This window comes from Macaca thibetana, chromosome 2 (assembly GCF_024542745.1).
Source record: "Macaca thibetana thibetana isolate TM-01 chromosome 2, ASM2454274v1, whole genome shotgun sequence".
NCBI classification, from domain to species: domain Eukaryota; kingdom Metazoa; phylum Chordata; class Mammalia; order Primates; family Cercopithecidae; genus Macaca; species Macaca thibetana.
This window is the reverse complement of record NC_065579.1, coordinates 23,124,782-23,146,344: the sequence shown is the minus strand read 5'-3', so window position 1 is coordinate 23,146,344 and position 21,563 is coordinate 23,124,782. Positions and strand designations below refer to the sequence as shown.

The window sequence follows — 21,563 nt, the reverse complement described above, 5'->3', positions numbered from 1 at the left end:
TGAGGTTCCAGGCTTGAGAGTGGGTCCCTTGCCAGGGACACTGCCCTTTTCTGTCTAGAATTTCTCTGCCTCCTGGCCCTATCACATGTGGCTGAGATTAAAACAAAATGAAAAGCCAGAGGATAATTGACAATGAGATCTTTCCTTTATGTTCAACGAAAAAGAAAGGGGGAGGGAGACTACAAGCAAAGAACAAGGGGAATGAGATAGGAAAGAGAAGCACCTAATCTAAGCCCTTTGTTTATAGTGATCTTATTTAATGTCCACAAGAACCCTAGGAAATTGGCATTATTATCTTTACATTTTAAGATATGGTTGTTCAGAGAGCTTGGAGACTTATTCAAGATCTCTCAGTTAATTGTTGGATTTAGGATTTGGGTTCCAGTCCATCCAATCCCAAGACAGTGGCTAATCCTGGAAAGAAGCGGTACAAAGAATGAACTATCAATAAATCACATCAAGGGAAAAGATGGAACTGAACATGTGGAGACCTCCTGCTCTTCTAGTTTCTCCTACAATGTTCCTTCCCTTTCAGGTTCTACCTCCTGATAGTTATAATGGGATTATGGCCTTATATTTTGAGGAAAATCTCCTCTAGTACTTAAATTGGAGTTTTTAGGGCACACATCTTTGAATATCAGATGGTTGCCTTTAAAATGCTATTTGATAATATATCTTATGAAATTGTTGTATTCTATGACTATATCTATGTATTACCTGCTAAAGTAAGTTATGCAGCACGATGACTTTTATAAATGTTGAGATGTGTTCCTGGGAGAAACACTTTGTTTCCTAGGAAAAGAAAATCTCCCTGAAAATATTTTCTCCCAACCTATAATGGGCTCATCTTTTCAGTTGAGCAGACATCCCGCCAGTTTGTGTGAGTGTGTGCCTGTGGGTACTCACATCTTTGTATGCACACTTGGGCTCAGAGGCAGAGTAAGGCAGAGGAGGTGGTGACAAGAGACAATGTGGAAAATGGAAAATTGTGGACACCCTCCAGGTATGCTAAATTGAAATATGTGATCTATTCCTTCTGATTAAAACAAAACCAAAATAAAATGCAGTGAATGGAATGATTTAACACCTGGCAAGGTAGCTACAATCATACGTTGTGTAAAGGAATAGAAAATTGTAATTGCCAGTTGAGAATTGGACCTTTGGATTTTTTTTTTAACTTTGGTGTGTCACATTGATACTTTCCTTTTTTTAAAAAAATAAATCTTAGAATATATGATTTTTAGGCAGAGTGTATCTTGACATCAACATAAAAATGTTTGGTAGGATTGGGAACAATGACTAGGAATGACAGAATGGAAAAGAACATTTTGTGAAATCTTGACGGTAACTAGTGGCGGGCCTGTGAGAGGGACTGGCAGGGGGTAGGAATTAACCTCTCAAGTCTATTTTCTTATTTGTCAAATTTATTTAATGCAATCTGTTTTGATAAAACTATTAAATAAGAGACTTGAGAAAGCATTTTTGAAAACTAAAAAACCTGTTCTGTCATTATAAGTTACTTTGCTATTATAATTAATGATAAACAGGAATCTAGAATTCAATTGCAAATTTTAGTTGAGACACCAAAGAGTTTCTGTTGTTCAATTAAAAAAATAAATATTTATTGAACATCTACTCTGCCAGGTACCCTGCTAGAATAGTTATACAGTAGCTCTAATTTTTCCACCTTTTTCCAGACCAAGAATAAATATGCAAATATTGTGCAATGAATAACTGGAAATAACATTCACGTTCTCACTGAAATCTCCCTAACAGACTAACGGCTTCATCACTCAGTTTCATGGATATTAACTGATGCTGAAATTGATAAATCACATTACAATTGGCTGTTCTCTGTATCTGAGAGAGTTTGTAAAAGCGGAATTAATTTTTTTAGATCAAGCAATCCTCTACTAATAATGGTAATAACTCTTTATCTATGGAACGAATCATTTGAGACTTTCCAGGTTGTTCAGACAGATGAATTCAGTGAACCTTGCCACACTGTGGGGAGGGAGGGCGGGGCATGGAGTTCTGAGGATCGAGCTATCTCAGAATATTGGAAGTGATGGATCAACTCAGAACAGGGAATTAATGTTATAGGAAACTGAGGCTCCAAAACACCATTGGACAATCAGCAAAGCTGATGACTAAAATGGATTAATTTGGTTTATCTCCATTTAATCTAGGCTTGAGAACACCCTGTACTTAATGTCTACAGAAACAAAGCATTTTGGTTTTCTTATAAGTGTGTATGTGAGAAAAATAGCCATAAAAACCTTAGTGTTCCCTTTGGGTGTCTTTTAAAGAATATCCTTCGAAAGATCAGGGTGTCTCAACCTTGGCACTGTTGACATTTTGGGCCAGATAATTCTTGATTGCTGCGGGCTGCCCATGCCTTGTAGGATATTTAGTAACATTCCTGTCCTCTACTCATTAGATGCCAGCATCAACCCTCAGTCCTGACAATCAGATATGTCTCTAGGCACTGCTGAATATTTTCTGAGAGCAAAAACACTCTGGCTTAAAAACTACTACACTAAATCAGAGGTTCCCAATCCCTGGGCCACAGACCGATACCAGTCCACGGCCTGTTAGGAACGAGGCTGTGCAGCAGGAGTTAAGCAGCAAGCAAGCCAGCATTACTGCCTCAGCTCCACCTCCTGTCAGATAGATCAGTGGTGGCATTCGATTCTCATAGGAGCATGAACCCTGTCATGAACTGCACGTGGAAGGGATCTAGGTTACATGTCCTTATGAGAATCTAACTAATGCCTGATGATCTGAGGCGGAACAGTTTCATCCTAAATCCACGAAAGCAGTCTCTGCTCCCAAAAAGGTTGGGGGCTGCTGCGCTAAATGGTATCAATGAGTACTATCATGTGTCACACACCCTTTTATGCCCATTTTTATGTGTTAACTCACGTAATCCTCTTAGCTGCTTTTTAAGGTAGATTCCATTATTATCATCCCCATTTTACAGATGAGGAACTGATACAGACCGGTTAAATACTTTGCAGAAGTTGCCCATCCATAATTTAATCCCTTCAGCCTGCCTATGGATCCCTATAATCTTAACTGTTTATTCCTTTTTGTTCTACAGAAGTGATTTGTGCCTCCTGATGAACCATAAATGTGAAGGACTTCTCTTCAAATGTCTGAGGATTTGTTCTTGATATTGTTTCCAGTTTTTAAACTGATTTGGTGTTGATGACGATCTTTCTTTTTTAAAATCAAGTTACATATTGATCCACAGGGCATGGTTAATCTGTCCTTGGCCCCTTGGCTGTTTGAAATGGGGTAAGCTCTGGGCAAGTTCCTTTGCAACATCAAGCAAAGGAGTGCATTGATATAAATGCCAGTGAGTTAATTGGAAACGCTCTCACAGAGGCAAGACACTGGAAACACATCTATTTTTGTCCTTGGTCAGCTGTGCTATAGCTAAAGCATTAGGGCCTAATGGCTTCCCCTCCTTGTTGTCACGCTCATGGCCTCTTGATCTAGTTTGCCTTCTCGTGCTTGCTTTGGTCTTACACTTGCCTCCCCTGAAAATGAGATTATTTTCCATTACATTATGGCTATTATTTGCTTAATAACCCAAATTCAGGAAGCAGAATAACTTTTAGAAATAAATTCTCCAAATCCTGAAAAACCTACTGGACTTGGAGAGTTCAAGAAACCTGGCTAAAGCTCACCAGTCACACAGACGAGGCACGTTTCCTAAGCACTAAGTGGAGAGGAACAAGGCAGTGTGGGCCGAGGGTCTCTGGCAGAGTGTAGAGTTCATGCTTTCAGTCACAGGAATGCACCTGTGAGAAAATACGTAATACAACTAGGAACCTAGAATAAGTGTCTTCTTTTCTGAAAACAACTTACTTAGGTGCAATCAATATTTGATTAATCTTTAAAAGAAATTTCAGAGACAAGTTCAACTGCATTTTGGGAGAAAAAAATTCTTTACCTTCCCTTTTTTAAAAGCCTTTTCCAGAGTTTTAGTGAATCGTCTTGTATATAATCTTGACCAGCAGAGGGCTTCCATACCTGACAAATGATGCCAGAACAGAACAAAAGGGACACAGAATTTCTCAGTATTTGATCATTGTTTTTTATTCTCCTTGTTTTCCTTCCGTTTTGATTGCCAAAGTCCTTTCAAGTTGAGATTTTACTGAACTACAAAATGTTGATTTCCACCCCCACCCCATATACTGTATAAGGTATAACCAGCCCTATTTTGTGTATAAAAAGTAAGGTTAGCATTGTGGAAATGTTTTCTGCTAATTTGGTTATAAAAAGGCTACGCCTATAGGAATTGGTATTTTGTAGGAATGTACAAATCAAATTTACAAATTTGATTTACAAATTAAATAGGAATCTGTTCATTGCTAACCCTCATTAAGAGAGAAATAGCCTCTTTTTTTTTTTTTTCCTGTATATATCACATGAAGCATTAGCTTTGTAATACTATTGATATTGGCCTCTAGCATAAACCATTGAGTCGTCTTTTCAAGACCTGGTTGCCTAAGAGAACATTTTAATCAACCCACCACTCTCCATTTTATATTCTAACCCTTTTAACATTCAGAAAACTTTAGATCCTGAAAGCACACCCATGATTGAGAATAGCTGGTGTACAATTATTTGTGTACACATACAGGCAGAGATTTAGATGGTTTGGGGTATATGTTGATGCTTATGCATGCCCTGTCCACAAGTTGGTACCTATAAGCCAATGAAGTTGGGAGTAACCATTGACTAATCTGATGATTTTTCAGTGCAGAGGTATGTTTCACAGATATGTAGAAATGTACCTGAGCAATTGTCTCCTTGCCAGGCATTCTGCACATGCTTATTGATGTCCCCTAAAGGCGATGCCCCTCCTTTATGTTCTCCCTCAAGGGAGTTATCTAATAGCAGGGCTATTGGGTACCCTCAGGCTGGTGGGAAAGATATTTGTGGATAGGTTTCTTAATTCACATCACATAGGAAGAAACTCATTTGTACTGGTCTCATCTATGAACTATACATAGTGATTAAAAGTATTGGCAACCAAAGATACTATGAAGATGAATTGCTTTGATTCTAAAGACAGAACTGGAACTAAGTTCTAGATTTACAGAAACACTAGCCCATGTAATCGATTATCCTTTCTACATTGGGTGCTAGAAATTTTAGAGCCATGTTTACCAGGTTCACTTCCGGTTAAGGGCAGAAGATCTCATGACATCAACATGTGTGGAGTTCTCATTTTTTCCCCACTTAATTTCTTGTGTTGAATGTATTTTTGTCAAGTATTTTGTATCCATCTGGGTGCCTAGGAGAGTATAAAAATAAATGTATGGAATTTCCAAATCCTGGAATAGAGTGGTCATGCCAAAGCAGAACAAAAAATGTCAAAATATTTGAAACCAGAAATACATTAATTGAGGTCATTTTGAGGAAGGCTGATGACTGACTCTCAGTCTATGGAAAAAGTAGGTAGGCTTTGTCTTCCAGGTTTATGAGTAAAACAATCAGGGTAAAGCTAAAAGAAGAATAGATTTGGAATCAGAGAACCAGGGTTTTCATAATGGAGAGGTGATGTTTTATGACCATGAGGCTCATGGACTCCAGGCCAGATTGTTCATTTACATTCCAATACTACCCTAAAGGTTGCTGGATGACCTTCATCAAGTTACTCCTCTGTCCTGTTTTGCCAGCTATAAAATACAGAAAAATGTAGTATCTGCCTCACACAGTTATAAGGATTAAATGAAATAATACACATGAAATGTTTAGAGGATGCCTGCTGCATAGTCAAACCTCAAATCCATTCATTACTATGATAGTCTTATGATTCTGTCACTTTTATTGGAAATGTTGCTTTAGCTGAACCCCAGTTTCCTCATCCCCCCGACCCTCCAGAAAAAAACGGTACGTCATACTCTTCTTGTAAGGAATACAGGATAATTGTGAAAGAATTTGTCATTGCAAAACACTGAAGAAAAGTAATGTGGTATTAGTGTTACATTTTTTGTGCACATCTAATTTTTGTATTAGAAAAAACACGCAGGTTTACATAGAAAGTCTCATTGGCCTGGTTAGCCTTATTAAAGCAAATAAGTTGGGAAACATATTCAGAAAGTTTAGAAATGCAACTAAAGAGGCACCTTTATCTTTGAATCTTTTTGTTGTTGTTGTTGTTATTTTAGCTTGTTAAATTATTTTTCTTTGGCACTGACCTTTGGCATTTTTAATACTTAATTGTAGAGGCATTCCAAAGGAGAGAGTGGACATGTAACTATTACTGGAATTTGGGAAACCAGAAGGAGGGGGAGGTAAAAGAGACTGTTAGATCAGCCCAAGGGTGAGGATGATGATGCCTGGGATGTGGGAGTTGTAGGAGATTAATACTTAAAAGAAACAATTTTAACAAATGAAAGGAGGTGAGTATTGGTTTAACACTTGGGGATTTCTATTCCTATCTGTGTCTTACTATCACTTGTACAATATCAGCAGGTGGCTTACATTTCAAACCAACCCTTCTCTCTCATTTCCCTGGTGATATTTTATGGTTTCCACACCTCAGTGTGTGTTTTTCTTAGCACACTCCTTGGTCTGATTAAGTACAGGAATGTCAAAGGTCATTTCTACCATCATCAGTGTCTGACCTTGGTTTACATTCATCTCCCCCCCGGCCCCGAAGTCTCTAACAAGAAGCAGAACAGTGAAGACATTGGACAGATGTTTAACAGACCAGGGTTGTCCAAAGTATGGGCTCACCCACTTTAAAGAACAACAACAACAAGATTCACATTAAATTTTTATCTTTCTGGTGATCAGCATGAATTCTTAAAATATTCTATAGATAACTGTACTATGTTAAAATCATTCAGGTGATCATTATAGGTGATCATTATAGGTGATCATTATATCCATTAATTAATAAAGTCCTACACGTTTTGACTGTATTGAAGCACACACCCCGCCCTGAATTCACCATACATTTTAATTTCGCATACTTGGCTCATCCTGGAATGCTTTCTATCATGGAAGTCACAAGCCAGATGCCCATATGCAAAATTAAATGTGTCCATGTCTTTCATTTACTTTGTGTAGATTTATTTACTGTTTTGAATTAGATACATAGACTTCAAAAGTCAACAATTTCACATAGAAATTTCCATATTATCTTGAAAAATCAGAAGATCATGGGCTTCCATAGTAATGGCCAGAGCTGCCTTGTGGCCATTACTTTGACAGGAGATAAGCTTCTGGTTGGTCACAGTTGATATCACTCCCATTTGCTTTTCTTCCTTCAGCTAGATTCATTCCCTGAAAGCATCTGTCTCCTGTAAGATGTGAGCTTATGACCTTGCAGTAGAAGCCAGATTCTCTCTCAAGGCTGCCTATGTTTGCCTAAGCCTCTGTTTCCATTAGCGTTGTATTTCTTCACTATCCACGCAAATTCTAAGTAGTTGTTTTGTAAATTTGTCTCCTCAACTCAGATGGTCAACTTCTAGGAGTAGAATCTAGTTCGTTCCTTCCCACTTTGTCTCTGATAGTATCAAGTAGAGTGTTTCTCCCACATGCATGCATCTTTCAGCAGATTTGCCAGGATAGAGAATGAACTGGTTGAGTGATAGTAAGAGCCTAGGAATGAGTTATTACCCTACCACTGCCCTTTATGAGCTGCTCTGCAGTCATGTAATTAAGAAGGCATTCACAGTTTGCTTTATAGCACTATCAAAGTTTCCAAAATGAATAAAATAGCTTCATCATTAATAATTTGGATTCGTCATCTTTGACCCAAAGGCATCCCACACTAGAGACTGCAAACATTATTTTAAGCAGTTTATTGGATTATTGGATGAGTAACTAATGGATTAACAGGTCAAATAAATTAATGGATAAATTGATGTGAACATGTGGTTGAATGACTTTCCAATTGTAATTGTAACTGTAAAAGGCAGACACCCTAAGGGGGAATTAAGCAGTAGCAACAAACACTATTATCATTAGAGTTTCCGGAAGCAAGCATAACAGACAGGATGTTTTCTAATGAAACTGTAAAACAATTATAATAGCTCTTTGGAGCTTTGGTGTCTTTTTTGTTTGGTTTGGTTTTTTTCCTAGTGCATCGAAAGGAAGAAGCTGTGTTTGGAGCATCAGCCAGTTAAAGTATTATAATTCTTGAAAATAACCATCTACTTGAGGGCCAAAGATGGATAGTAAAGTAGACAATTAAGGATGTGCTACCTAAATATGTGTAAATCTAATGCCATCTGCCACATTGTCCAAAGTGACTAGTAGTCTTTATATCTCTACTACATAAATCAGTTTTAAAGGGCTCCCTGAAGCCATGGTTCTTGTAATGACTGGGTAAAAGATCTTCATTCTTTTGCTAAGACTATAGTTCTCTTGTTTCCCATGACTAAAATAACATACTTTTCTTTTGGGGTTAGAGAATCAGTTAACTTTGCCATGTAATAAACCACCTTAGAAATTAGTGGTGGTTAATCATTAAAATAACCATTTATTTAGCTCATGATTCTGCTGGACAGTTCTCGGCTGGGATCAGTTGGGCTGATTTTAGCTGGAGTACCTCTTGTTTCTGTGGACAATTGACAGGTGACCTAGGGGTTGGTCAGTCCCTTATGGCCTCACATATCTGGTAGGTGGCTATGGCATTATGGGTAAATGGGTAACATCTCTTTCATTCTTCCATAGGCTAACCCAGACTTGCTCATAGGGTTCAAGGGGTTCTAAAGACAGGAAGACAGGGCAAGTCCCAATGTGCAAATATTTAAGTTTCTGCCTTACAATTGCTATTGAACCATTGGCTGAAACAAGTCATGTGACTAAGCCCAGAGTCAGTGTGAGTGGGTAGACTACAAACAGACTTGGATGCAAGGAAACACATACAAATGAGAGGTCATTACTCTGTCTACCACAAGGGTTCTTTCAGACACATATCAATCAATTCACATTTATTGAATACCTTCTATGTGCTAAGTACTTTTCTGGGTAATTTTAGGTATATTTGGTCATGTTTTTTTTCCCTTAGAGTGAGACTTTCTACAGTCAAGTTACCTGCCAGGCACAGGATAGAAAAATTGTGATTTGTAATTCTGATACAATATTCATTTAGAATTATTCGCAAAATTTTGAATAAATGGTAAAGTTTCTGAAGTTGTATAAATCTATGTATATAAATATTACATAAATGTAGAAGTATTTGTATTTGTCAGATGTTTATGCATGTTTATTTCCCTCTCAATCTCTTTTCTTAACTATAAAAAGAATATAGCAAAAGTACCTTCCCTATACAGTTGTTACCGAAATCAGCGAAAAGCTTAGCCTAGTGCCTAGCATAAAGAAAGCACCATCTAAATGCTCTGTGAGGGGCATTATTATGAGCCACAGTGCCTCATGACACTGCTGTTGTTATTGTTGTTAAATAATAGTAATGATGTCAGTAACAGCTTATTTCCCAGAAGTGACATTTCGATTGTACAAGAGCCACAAATCTCTCTAGGCCAGCCATTGTTTTTCTATAACTTGTCCACCTTTCAGGTGTTGAGTTCAATCTCTGTATAATTTTATGTAAGGTTACTCTGTCTCTTTTATTTATGTGCCATCTCATTTCACCATACCAGAGCTTAGATACTTATGTCTTTCTCAATACATCAAATTGCCAACTAATTTTGTTTTAAGAAGGAGAAGAGAGCTAGACAGTGTGTGGAATTTCAATTACTATTTCCTCACCAAGCCTTCTGTGTAATTCCCAATGACTGCAATGAGGCAGGAAGTTCTGCTTCAGAGCTTTGGATAATAGGAGACGTGGAGAAGATGTTTCCTCAGAGAGTGGCGTGTCCATTTAGACCATTACAGTTTCATTGTTAAATATACTTTTAGCTATGTATTTCCTTCTCCATCAAACTTTGTGTGTAAAGAGCTCTACTACTACAAAAATGCTCAGAGCTGTCAGTTTAATCTTAGATTGGATGGGACACTATGTACCATGACCTAATTTTAACGGAAAAAAAAAGAAAAGAAATGATCACCTAAAACGGGAGTCAGCAAACTTTCTATAAAGGACCAGTAGCTGTGTGGGCTATAAGGTCTCTGATTAAATGACTCAACTTTGTTTTTGTAGGCAAAGTAGCCACAGACAACAGATAACTGAACGGCTGAAGCTGTGTTTCAATTAGACTTCATCAAAGCAACAGTGAGTCAGATTTGGCCTGTGGCTGTAGCTTACCCACTGCTGATTTAGAAGGAATTCTCAATCTTTTAGGCAATCAGCAAAGCAAAGAACGTTTATTTTCTAAGAAAGTTTAAGATGTCGGTATAGCCGTTTGTAGTGGTGAGAACGAAACCACCACGAGTATTTCAGCTTCCTCTGGATTGTGATGCCATCCACAGACATTTTAAGATAACTAGACAAGAAGACAATTCTATCTTCTTTATAATTAGTCTGTACTGGGGAGTCTACTCTGTGTGTCCTTTATATTTATAAGATTGGATATTGATAATGGTGTAGTTAACTGGACTTTTAATGTCAAAGACCAGAAAATGTATCAGATCAACAGTTGCTAATTAAAATAAATTCCACCAAGTCATGTAAACACACACACACACCCTTGGCTATCACCTGTAGCACAAGAAAGACACTTCATTTTAGTACTCAGAGAAGACCTAAAGGATAGTCCTTTTAATTGGAAAAAAAAAAAAAATACAGCATTGTGTAAAATGTATTTTCCTCATTCTTCATGAATACTTTGTCATGGAGTAATTCTAGTTCATAAACTTACATTTCCGACTGCTTGATTTAAAGATTGCTGTTTTACCTACTCTAAATTCCAAGTCACGAGAATAGAAAGACTTCTAAGGAGCTTGTTGACTTTCATGTCAATTGAATAACTTTCTACTTGATGCTTAGACTATTTTCTCTAATGAGACAGCTCATCAGTTACAACTGTTCTCCTTTCAACTAACTGCTCACCCCGGTGCTAGTTCTTCATCTTGGTGCTCCCAGTATCATCGTTCTAGTGTTCCAATGTACTTTCTTATCAGGTTATATGCAGTACAGGAGACATGGATATCATTTTAAATGTGGCAAAGATAATCAGAGCCTAACAGGTGAGATCATATAAATGATATTTCTAATGACATCTATTGAAGGCTTATAATGTGTTAAGTACCATCTCAATTGTCTCCATGCATTATATCATTTAGTTTTCAAAACAAATCTATGAAATGAATACCATTATTATTATTATTCTTATTCAACAGATAAGGAAGCTGAGGCTAGGAGGTTAGTCATTTAATTCTCAGCTCTTTACTTTTCCCCTGATGTTTGGACTCTAGATTGATGTTATTTGAAGGGAAAACATGAGAAGCAAAATCCTGTATGTAGTGTTTTGAATAATAGTTACCCTTAGAAGTTTTTGAAGATAGACACAATTTTAGTAAAAGATTTAGGATAACAGTGTTTTAACTCTAGTAGACCAATACCAGTCATTCCTTATTTATCTGATATTGTGAAGTATTACTTGTAATGATATTTCTACATTTTTAAAGCTTACTCTTTAAGTGTCAAAGCTGTTTTTTTTGTTTTTTTGTTTTTGTTTTTGTTTTTTAAAGTGGTGTTTTAGAAGATACATTGGTAGGTTTCTAAAAAAATGGCAGCACATAGCTGCTTTAAAAGTACTGACAAAGGAGGTGATTACATGATCAGAGCAGTGGCTTCAGCTTTCTGGAACAGTAAGGATAATCAACATTTTTATTATCATAACTTGGGCTTGGTATGGGCTGGCTATATGGTGTATAAAATACAAAATTTTATCCTATAATCCTTCTATGTTGAGGTTAAGCAAAATTTTGTGATTCCATGACAAGCATCGGTATATTCTCAGTATTATGAATAAATATTTATATTTTTGTTTATATTGATGCATAATAGATATACATATTTTTGGGCTACATGTGATAATTTGATACATGTGTATAATCAAATCAGGGTAATTTGGTTACCTGTCACCTTAAATATTTATTTTTCTTTAAGAACATTTGAGTTATTCTCTTCTAGCTATTTTGAAATGTATAATGGATTAATGTTAACTGTAGTCAGCCTATGGATCTATTGAACACCGGATGTCCTTTCTTCTAACTGAGTATTTGCACTCACTAATCAACCTGTCTTCAGCCTACCTTCCCCACTACCCTTCCTGGCCTCTTGTCACCACCAATCTACTCTCTGTCTTCATGAAATCCACTCTTTGAGCTCTCACATATGAGTGAGAACATGTGATATTTGTCTTTCTGTGCCTGATTTATTTCACTTCATATAATAACTCCCAGTTCCATTTGTGTTGCTGCAAGTGACAAGATTTCCTTCCTTTTGTGGCTGACTAATATTCCATTGTGTATATATGCTGTACTTTCTTTTTATCTATTCATCTACTGATAGTCACTTAAGTTGATTTCACATTTTAACTCTTGTGAATCATGCTGCAATAAACATTGCAGTAGAGATATTTCTTTGCTATATTGATTTTTTTCTTTTGGATGTGTACCATCAGTAGAATTGCTAGTTCATATGGTAGTTTTATTTTTAGCTTTGTGAGGAACCTCCGTACAGTTTTCTGTAGTGGCTGTACTAATTTACATTCCCATCAACAGTGTACACGGGTTCCCCTTTCTCCACATCCTTGCCAGCATCTGTTATTTCCAGACTTTTTGATAAAAACCATGTTAACTGGGGTGGGATGGGTATCTCACTGTGGTTTTGACTTGCATTTTTCAGATGATTAGTGATATTAAGCATTTTTTCATATACCCCATGGCCATTTGTAAGTATTCTGAGTTGTTTGGGCTCTTTATTCTGGTTATTAATCCCTTGTCGTATGGATAGTTTGCAAATATTTTCTCTCATTCAATGTGTTGTCTCTTCAGTTTGATTGTTTCCTTTGTTATGCAGAACTTTTTTAGTTTGATCTAAATCCCATTTGTCTATTTTTTGCTTTGGTTACTTGTGCTTTTAAGGTTTTTCACAAAAAAGCTTTGCCCAGACCAATGTCCTGAAGCATTTCCCCAAAAATTTCTTCTAGGAGTTTCATAGTTTAGGTCTTAGATTTAAGTCTTTAATCCATTTTTATTTGATTTTTTGTGTATGGTGAGAGATAGGGGTCTAGTTTCATTCTGCTACATTTGGTTATTCAATTTTCCCAGCACCATTTATTGAAGAGATTGATCTTTCCCATTGTATGTACTTGGCACTTTTGTCAAAACTAACTTGGCTGTAAAAGTGTAGCTTTATATCTGGATTCTCTATTCTGTTCTATTGATCTGCTTTTATGTCAATACCATGCTATTTTGGTTACTATAGCTTTGTAGTATATTTTGAAGTATGATAGTATAATGCCTCCAACTTCTTTTTGATCCGCATTGCTTTGACTATTTGAGGTCTTTTATGTTTCTATACAAATTTTAGAATTTTTTATTTCTATGGAGAATGTAACTCATATTTTGTTAGGGATTGCATTGAATTGTACACTGCTTTGTTTAGTCTCATTTTAACAATAATCCAATCTATGAGCATGGAATATCTTTCCACTTTTTTGCATGTCTTCAATTTCTTTGAAGTATTTTAATACTTTTCTTTATACAGATATTTCACATCTTTGGTTAAATTTATTTCTAGGTATTTTATATTCTTTGCAGCTACTGTAAATGGGATTGCTTTTGTAATTTCTTTCAGAGTGTTTGCTGTTGGCATATCTAAATAATACTGATTTTTGTACGTTAATTTTGTATCCTGTAACTTTACTGAATTCATTTATCAGGTCTAACAGTTTTTTGGTGGAGCCTTTAGATTTTTTAAAATATAAGATTATGTCATCTGCATACAAGTCTAATTTGACTTCTTCCTTTCCAATTTGGGTGCCCTTTACTTCTTTCTCTTGCCTAATTGCTCTGGCCAGAACTTTCAGTACTGTGTTGAATAAAAGTGGTAAAAGTGGATATTCTTGTCTTGTTCCAGATCTTGGAGGAAAGGCTTTTAATTTTTCCCTGTCCAGTGTAATGGTGGCTGTGGGTTTGTCATATATGGCCCTTATTATTTTGAGGTGTGTTCTTTCTATGCCCAGTTCTTTATGGTTTTAACATAAAGGGATGTTGAATTTTATCAAATGCTTTTCTAGCATCAATTGAAATGATCATATGGTTTATGTTCTTGGTTCTGTTATTTATCGATTTGCATATATTGAATTATCCTTGCATCCCTGGGATGAATTCCACTTGATCATGGTGAATAATTTTTTAAACACATTTGAATTTAGTTTGCCTAGTATTTTATTGAGGATTCTTGTATCATGAATAAATATTAATTTTTAGAAGTTTTGTTTTTGAAAAGGAGCCCACCTGGAAGATAAGAGTTTTGCACAGCAGCTGTTCTATTAATTTGTTTTTCACATTGTCTTTCTTGGTTCCAGTGTCATGGATGTTAAAATACATGATGAAACGAATCAACTGACTCAGCATAGGCCTCTGAAAAAAAGATGAAGCAAATCTCCTTATTTTATTCACCGTTACATCAATAATCTCTGTTAAATAATGGTATTCCCTCCCAGTAAGGCTGTCTATGGATTCATTAGGCTCCTAATATGGTAAATCAAATCAATATGTGCATTAACAAATATATAGTATCCCTAAGCCTTAATACAGAAAGACATACATAAGAAATTATAAATGAGTATCAGCAAATATAAACTTACACCTTTCTTAGCCACTGAAACAAGTATAAGGAACACTCTCAACCATTAACATTTTAAAGAAGATGAAGGCTTTGGAAAGGTCTTTAGACATAGATGGAAGCTTCATTTGCACTCTAGTCAGTGCTGTCCAATAAAAGTTTGATGGAAATGTTATACAAGGTTGGATTGTTTAGCTTTTAGAGGCACACTGGCCAATCAGTATGGTAGCCACAGACACCTATGGCTATTGACTGGTGACTTGAAATGTGGCTAGTATGACTTGGGCAGTGAATTTTAAATTGCCTTTAATTTTAATTAAGTTGAAATGAGTTCCTGAAATAGATTGAAACAATAATGTACTTGGACTTCATTTAAAGTGAATAGCATGGCATAGGGATTTGGGGTTAGAATCTGTATCATGAATATCAGTTTATCTATTGAAATTAAATCCTGGCTGTCATGGTGAGAAGTAGCATGTGCTGATAATTCCAATTCTATCTCCCTAATGTTAGTTGCTCAATAAATGATAGTTGCTATTACTACTGTTATTTATAAAATTAACATTACTGGTTTTTTTTCGGTTTTTGTTGACTCGGGAAAAATTCCTGTGCACCTACTTACAACACTCCAGGCACTGTCAGTATTGGGGAGGCATGTGAAAACAGCTCAGATAAAATCCCTGCCTTCAAAAAGCTTACATTCTAATGAATTATCATTGTTATTTTAATTAAATGATTTAATGAGATGCAAATTTGTTCATGCCACACCGAGATGCAGAAAGAGAATACATACATTTAAGTTTTCTGTAATTTTCTCTAACCTCCCTCCCCTATTATACAGGATGAGGGAAAGGAAAGACTTACGTAATTAACTCAGTTCTATCCAGCAGTTTTGTCTGAGTCCAATGCAATAATTTTTAAGCAGTTTTATTTGGAGGGTAGCTTAAACTCAGCTTCTTTAGGTAAAAATATTCAATTTCTTGTATTTTTGTCATGCTGCTGCTAAATTTTCTGTTTTGGGGAGTTGGCTATGATTTTTTTTGTTGTTGTTATTATTAAGTTCTAGGGTACACATGCACAATGTGCAGGTTTGTTACATAGGTATACATGTGCCATGTTGGTTTGCTGCACCCATCAACTCATCATTTACATTAGGTATTTCTCCCAATGCTATCCCTCCCCTAGCTCTCCACCCTACAATAGGCCCCAGTGTGGGGTGTTCCCCTCCCTGTGTCCATGTTTTCTTACTGTTCAACTCCCACTTATGAGTGAGAACATGCCATGTTTGGTTTTCTGTCCTTGTGATAGTCTGCTGAGAATGATGGTTTCCAGCTTCATCCATGTCTCTGCAAAGGACATGAACTCATCCTTTTTTATGGCTGCATAGTATTCCATGGTGTATATGTGCCACATTTTCTTAATCCAGTCTATTACTGATGGACATTTGGGTTGGTTCCAAGTCTTTGCTATTGTGAATAGTGCTGCCATGAACATACATGTGCATGTGTCTATATTAGCATGATTTATAATTCTTTGGGTATATACCCAGTAATGGGATTGCTGGGTCAAATGGTATTTCTAGTTCTACATCCTTGAGGAATCGCCACACTGTCTTTCACAATGGTTGAACTAATTGATACTCCCACGAACAGTGTAAAAGCATTCCTATTTCTCCACATCCTCTCCAACATCTGTTGTTTCCTGACATTTTAATGATGGCCATTCTAACTGGCGTGAGATGATATCTTGTGGTTTTGATTTGCATTTCTCTGATGACTAGTGATGATGAGCATTTTTTCATATGTCTGTTGGTGGCATATATGTCTTCTTTTGAGAAGTGTCTGTTCATATCCTTTGCCCACTTTTTGAAGGTTTTTTTTTTCTTGTAAATTTAAGTTCTTTGTAGATTTTGGATATTAGCCCTTTGTCAGATGGATAGATTGCAAAAATTTTCTCCCTTTGTGTAGGTTGCCTATTCACTGTGATAGTTTCTTTTGCTGTGCAGAAGCTCTTTAGTTTAATTAGGTCCCATTTGTCTATTTTGGTTTTTGTTGCCATTGCTTTTGGTCTTTTAGTCATGAAGTCTTTGCCCCTGCCTGTGTCCTGAATGGTATTGCCTTGGTTTTTTTCTAGAGATTTTATGGTTTTAGGTCTAATACTTAAGTCTTCTTGAGTTAATTTTTGTGTAAGGTGTAAGGAAGGGATCCAGTTTCAGTTTTCTGCATATGGTTAGCCAGTTTTCCCAGCACCATTTATTAAATAGGAAATTATTTCCCCATTTCTTGTTTTTGTCAGGTTTGTCAAAGATCAGATGGTTGTAGATGTGTCATGTAATTTCTGAGGCCTCTGTTCTGTTCCATTGGTCTACATATCTGTTTTGGTACCAGTACCATGCTGTTTTGGTTTCTTTGGCCTTGTAGTATAGTTTGAAGTCAGGGAGTGTGATGCCTCCAGCTTGGTTCTTTTTGCTCAGGATTGTCTTGGCTATATGGGCTCTTTATTGGTTTCACATGAAATTTAAAGTAGTTTTTTCCAAATGTGTGAAGAAAGTCAGTGGTAGCTTGATGGGGATAGGATTGAATCTATAAATTACTTTGGGCAGTATGGATACTTTCACAATATTGATTCTTCCTATCCTTGAGCATGGAATGTTCTTCCATTTGTTTGTGTCTTCTTTTATTTCATTGAGCAGTGGTTTGTAGTTCTCCTTGAAGAGGTCCTTCACATCCCTTGTAAGTTGGATTCCTAGGTATTTTATTCTCTTTGAAGCAATTGAGAATGGGAGTTCACTCATGATTTGGCTCTCTGTCTGTTCTTGGTGTATAAGAATGCTTGTGATTTTTCCAATTGATTTTGTATCCTGAGACTTTGCTGAAGTTGCTTATCAGCTTAAGATTTTGGACTGAGACTATGGGGTTTTCTAAATATAAAATCATGTCATTTTCAAACAGAGACAATTTGACTTCCTCTTTTCCTAATTGAATACTCTTTATTTCTTTCTCTTGCCTGATTGCCCTGGCCAGAACTTCCAATACTGTGTTGAATAGGGAGTGGTGAGAGAGGGCATCCTTGTCTTGTGCCAGTTTTCAAAGGGAATACTTCCAATTATTGCTTATTCAGTTGGCTGTGGATTTGCCATAAATAGCTCTTACTATTTTGAGATACATTCCATCTATACCTAGTTTACTGAGAGTTTTTAGCATGAAGGGCTATTGAATTTTGTTGAAGGCCTTTTCTCCTTTGATTGAGATAATCATGTGATTTTTGTTGTTGGATCTGTTTATGTGATGGATTACATTTATTGATTTGCATATGTTGAACCTGCCTTGCATCCCAGAGATGGAGCCCACTTGATCATGGTGGGTAAGCTTTTTGATGTGCTGCTGGATTCGGTTTGCCAGTATTTTATTGAGGATTTTTGCATCAATGTTCATCAGGGATATTGGCTTAAAATTCTCCTTTTGTTGTTGTGTCTCTGCCAGGCTTTGGAAACAGGACGACGCTTGTCTTACAAAATTAGTTAGGGAGAATTCCCTCTTTTTCTATTGTTTGGAATAGTTTCAGAAGGAATGGTACCAGCTCCTTTTTGTACCTCTGGTAGAATTCGGCTGTGAATCTGTCTGGTCCTGTACTTTTTTTTGGTTGGTAGGCTATTATCACTTCAATTTCAGAACCTGTTATTGCCCTGTTCACAGACTCGACTTCTTTCTGGTTTTGTCTTGGGAGGGTGTATGTGTCCAGGAATTTATCCATTTCTTCTAGATTTTCTAATTTATTTGCATAGAAGTGTTTATAGTATTCTATGGTGGTAGTTTGTATTTCTGTGGGGTTGTTGGTGATGTCCCCTTTATGATTTTTTGTTGCATCTGTTTGATTCATCTCTCTTTTCTTCTTTATTAGTCTTGCTAGCAGTCTGTTTTGTTAATCTTAAAAAAAAAAAAAGCTCCTGAATTCATTGATTTTTTTGAAGGGTTTTTGTGTCTCTATCTCTTGTAGTTCTGCTCTGATCTTAGTTATTTCTTGTCTTCTGCTAGCTTTTGAATTTGTTTGCTCTTGTTTCTCTAGTTCTTTTAATTGCGATGTTAGGGTGTTGATTTTAGATCTTTCCTGCTTTCTCTTGTGGGCATTTAGTGCTATATATTTCCCTCTACACACTGCTTTAAATGTGTCCCAGAGATTCTGGTATGTTTTGTCTTTGTTCTCATTGGTTTCAAAGAACATCTTTATTTCTGCCTTCATTTCATTACTTACCCATTAATCATTCAGGAGCAGGTTGTTCAGTTTCTATGTAGTTGTGCAGTTTTGAGTGAATTTCTTAATCCTGAGTTCTAATTTGATTGCACTGTGGTCTGAGAGAAAGATTGTTGTGATTTCTGTTCTTTTACATTTGCCGAGGAGTGTTTTACTTCCAATTATGTAGTCAATTCTAGAATAAGTGTGATGTGGTGCTGAGAAGAATGTATATTCTTTTGATTTGGGGTGGAAAGTTCTGTAGATGTCTATTAGGTCCGCTTGGTCCGAGCTGAGTTCAAGTCCTGGATATCCTTGTTAATTTTCTCTCTCATTGATCTGTCTAATATTGACAGTGGTGTGGGTGTTAAAGTCTCCCTTTATTATTGTGTGGGAATCTTAAGTCTCTTTATAGGTCTCTAAGAACTTGCTTTATGAATCTGGGTGCTCTTGTATTGGGTGCATATATATTTAGGATAGTTAGCTCTTCTTGTTGGATTGATCCCTTTACCATTATGTAATGTCCTTCTTTGTCTCTTTTGATCATTGTCGGTTTAAAATCTGTTTTATCAGAGACCAGGATTGCAACCCCTGCTTTATTTTTTGCTTTCCATTTACTTGGTAGATCTTCCTCCATCCCTTTATTGTGAACCTATGTGTGCCTTTGCATGTGAGATGCATCTCCTGAATACAGCACACCAAAGGGTCTTGACTCTTTATCCAATTTGCCAGTCTGTGTCTTTTAATTGGGGCATTTAGTCCATTTACATTTAAGATTAATATTGTTACGTGTAAATTTGATCCTGTCTTTATGATGCTAGTTGGTTATTTTGCCCATTAATTGATGCAGTTTCTTCATAGCATCAGTGGTCTTTACAATTTGGCATGTTTTTGCAGTAGCTGGTACTGGTTCTTCCTTTCCATGTGCTTCCTTCAGGAGCTCTTGTAAGGCAGGCCTGATGGTGACAAAATCTCTCAGTATTTGCTTGTCTGTAAATGATTTTATTTCTCCTTCACTTATGAAGCTTAGTTTGTTTGGATATGAAATTCTAGGTTGAAAATTTTTTTCTGAAGAATGTTGAATATTGGCCCCCCTCTCTTCTGGCTTGTAGGGTTTCTGCTGGGAGATCCGCTGTTAGTCTGATGGGCTTCCCTTTGTGGGTAACCCAACCTTTCTCTCTGGCTGTCCTTAGCATTTTTTCCTTCATTTCAACCTTGGTGAATCTGATAATTTTGTGTCTTGGGGTTGCTCTTCTCAAGGAGTATCTTTGTGGTATTCTCTGTATTTCCTGAATTTGAATGTTGGCCTGCCTTGCTAGGCTGGAGAAGTTCTCCTTGTTAATATCCTGAAGAGTGTTTTCTAACTTGGTTCCGTTCTCCCCGTCACTTTCAGGTATGCCAATCAAATGATTTAGTCTTTTCACATAGTCTTATATTTCTTGGAGGCTTTATTTGTTTCTTTTCTCTTTTTTCTCTAATCTTGTCTTTCCACTTTATTTCATTAATTTAATCTTCAATTGCTGATACCCTTTCTTCCACTTGATGGAATCAGCTTGTGAGGTTTGTGTATGCTTCATGCAGTTCTCATACTGTGGTTTTCAGCTCCATCAGGTCATTTAAGCTCTTCTCTACACTGGTTATTCTAGTTAGCTGTTCATCTAACCTTTGTTCATGGTTTTTAGCTTCCTTGTGATAGGTTAGAACATGCTCCTTTAGCTCGGAGAAGTTTGTTATTCTGACTTTCTGAAGCCTACTCCTGTCAACTCATCAAACTCATTCTCCATCCAGTTTTGTTCCTTGCTGGAGAGGAGTTGTGTTCCTTTGGAGGAGAAGAGGCGTTCAGGTTTTTGGAATTTTCAGTCTTTCTGCTCTGGTTTCTCCCCATCTTATTGGATTTACCTGCCTTTGGTCTTTGATGTTGGTGACCTACAGATGGGATTTTGGTGTGGATTTCATTTTTATTGATGTTGATGCTCTTCCTTTCTGTTTGTTAGTTTTCCTTCTAACAGGCAGGTCCTTCAGCTGCAGGTCTGTTGGAGTTTGCTGGAGTTCCACTCCAGACCTTGTTTGCTTGGGTATCACCAGCAGAGGCTGCAGAACAACAAATATTGCTGTCTGATCCTTCCTCTGGAAGCTTCGTCCCAGAGGGAGAGCCATCTGTATGAGGTGTCCATCAGCCCCTACTGGGAGATGTCTCCCAGTCAGGCTACACGAGGGTCAGGGACCCACTTGAGGAGGCAGTCTGTCCATTAATGGATCTTGAATGCCGTGTTGGGAGAACCACTGCTCTCTTCAGAGCTGTCAGGCAGGGACATTTAAGCCTGTAGAAGCTGTCTGCTGCCTTTTGTTCAGACATGCCCTGCCCCCAAAGGTGCAATCTAGAGAGGCAGTAGGGCTTGTTGAGCTGCGGTGGGCTCCACCAAGTTTGAACTTCCCTGCTTCTTTGTTTATACTGTGAGCGTAGAACTGCCTACTCAAGCCTCAGCAACATGAGATGCCCCTTCCCCCACCATGCTTCTGTGTCCCAGGTTGATCCCAGACTGCGCAGCGAGCAAGGCTCCACGGACGTGAACGTGGGACCCACCAAGCCAGGCACAGG

The 21,563-nt window shown here is 37.1% G+C and overlaps 1 protein-coding gene across 3 annotated transcripts in view; it reads left to right on the top strand.

Annotated features, from left to right (window-relative positions):
- RARB (retinoic acid receptor beta) overlaps positions 1-21,563 on the top strand; it is a 770,770-nt gene that overhangs the window by 133,365 nt on the left and 615,842 nt on the right. The window lies entirely within an intron of this gene.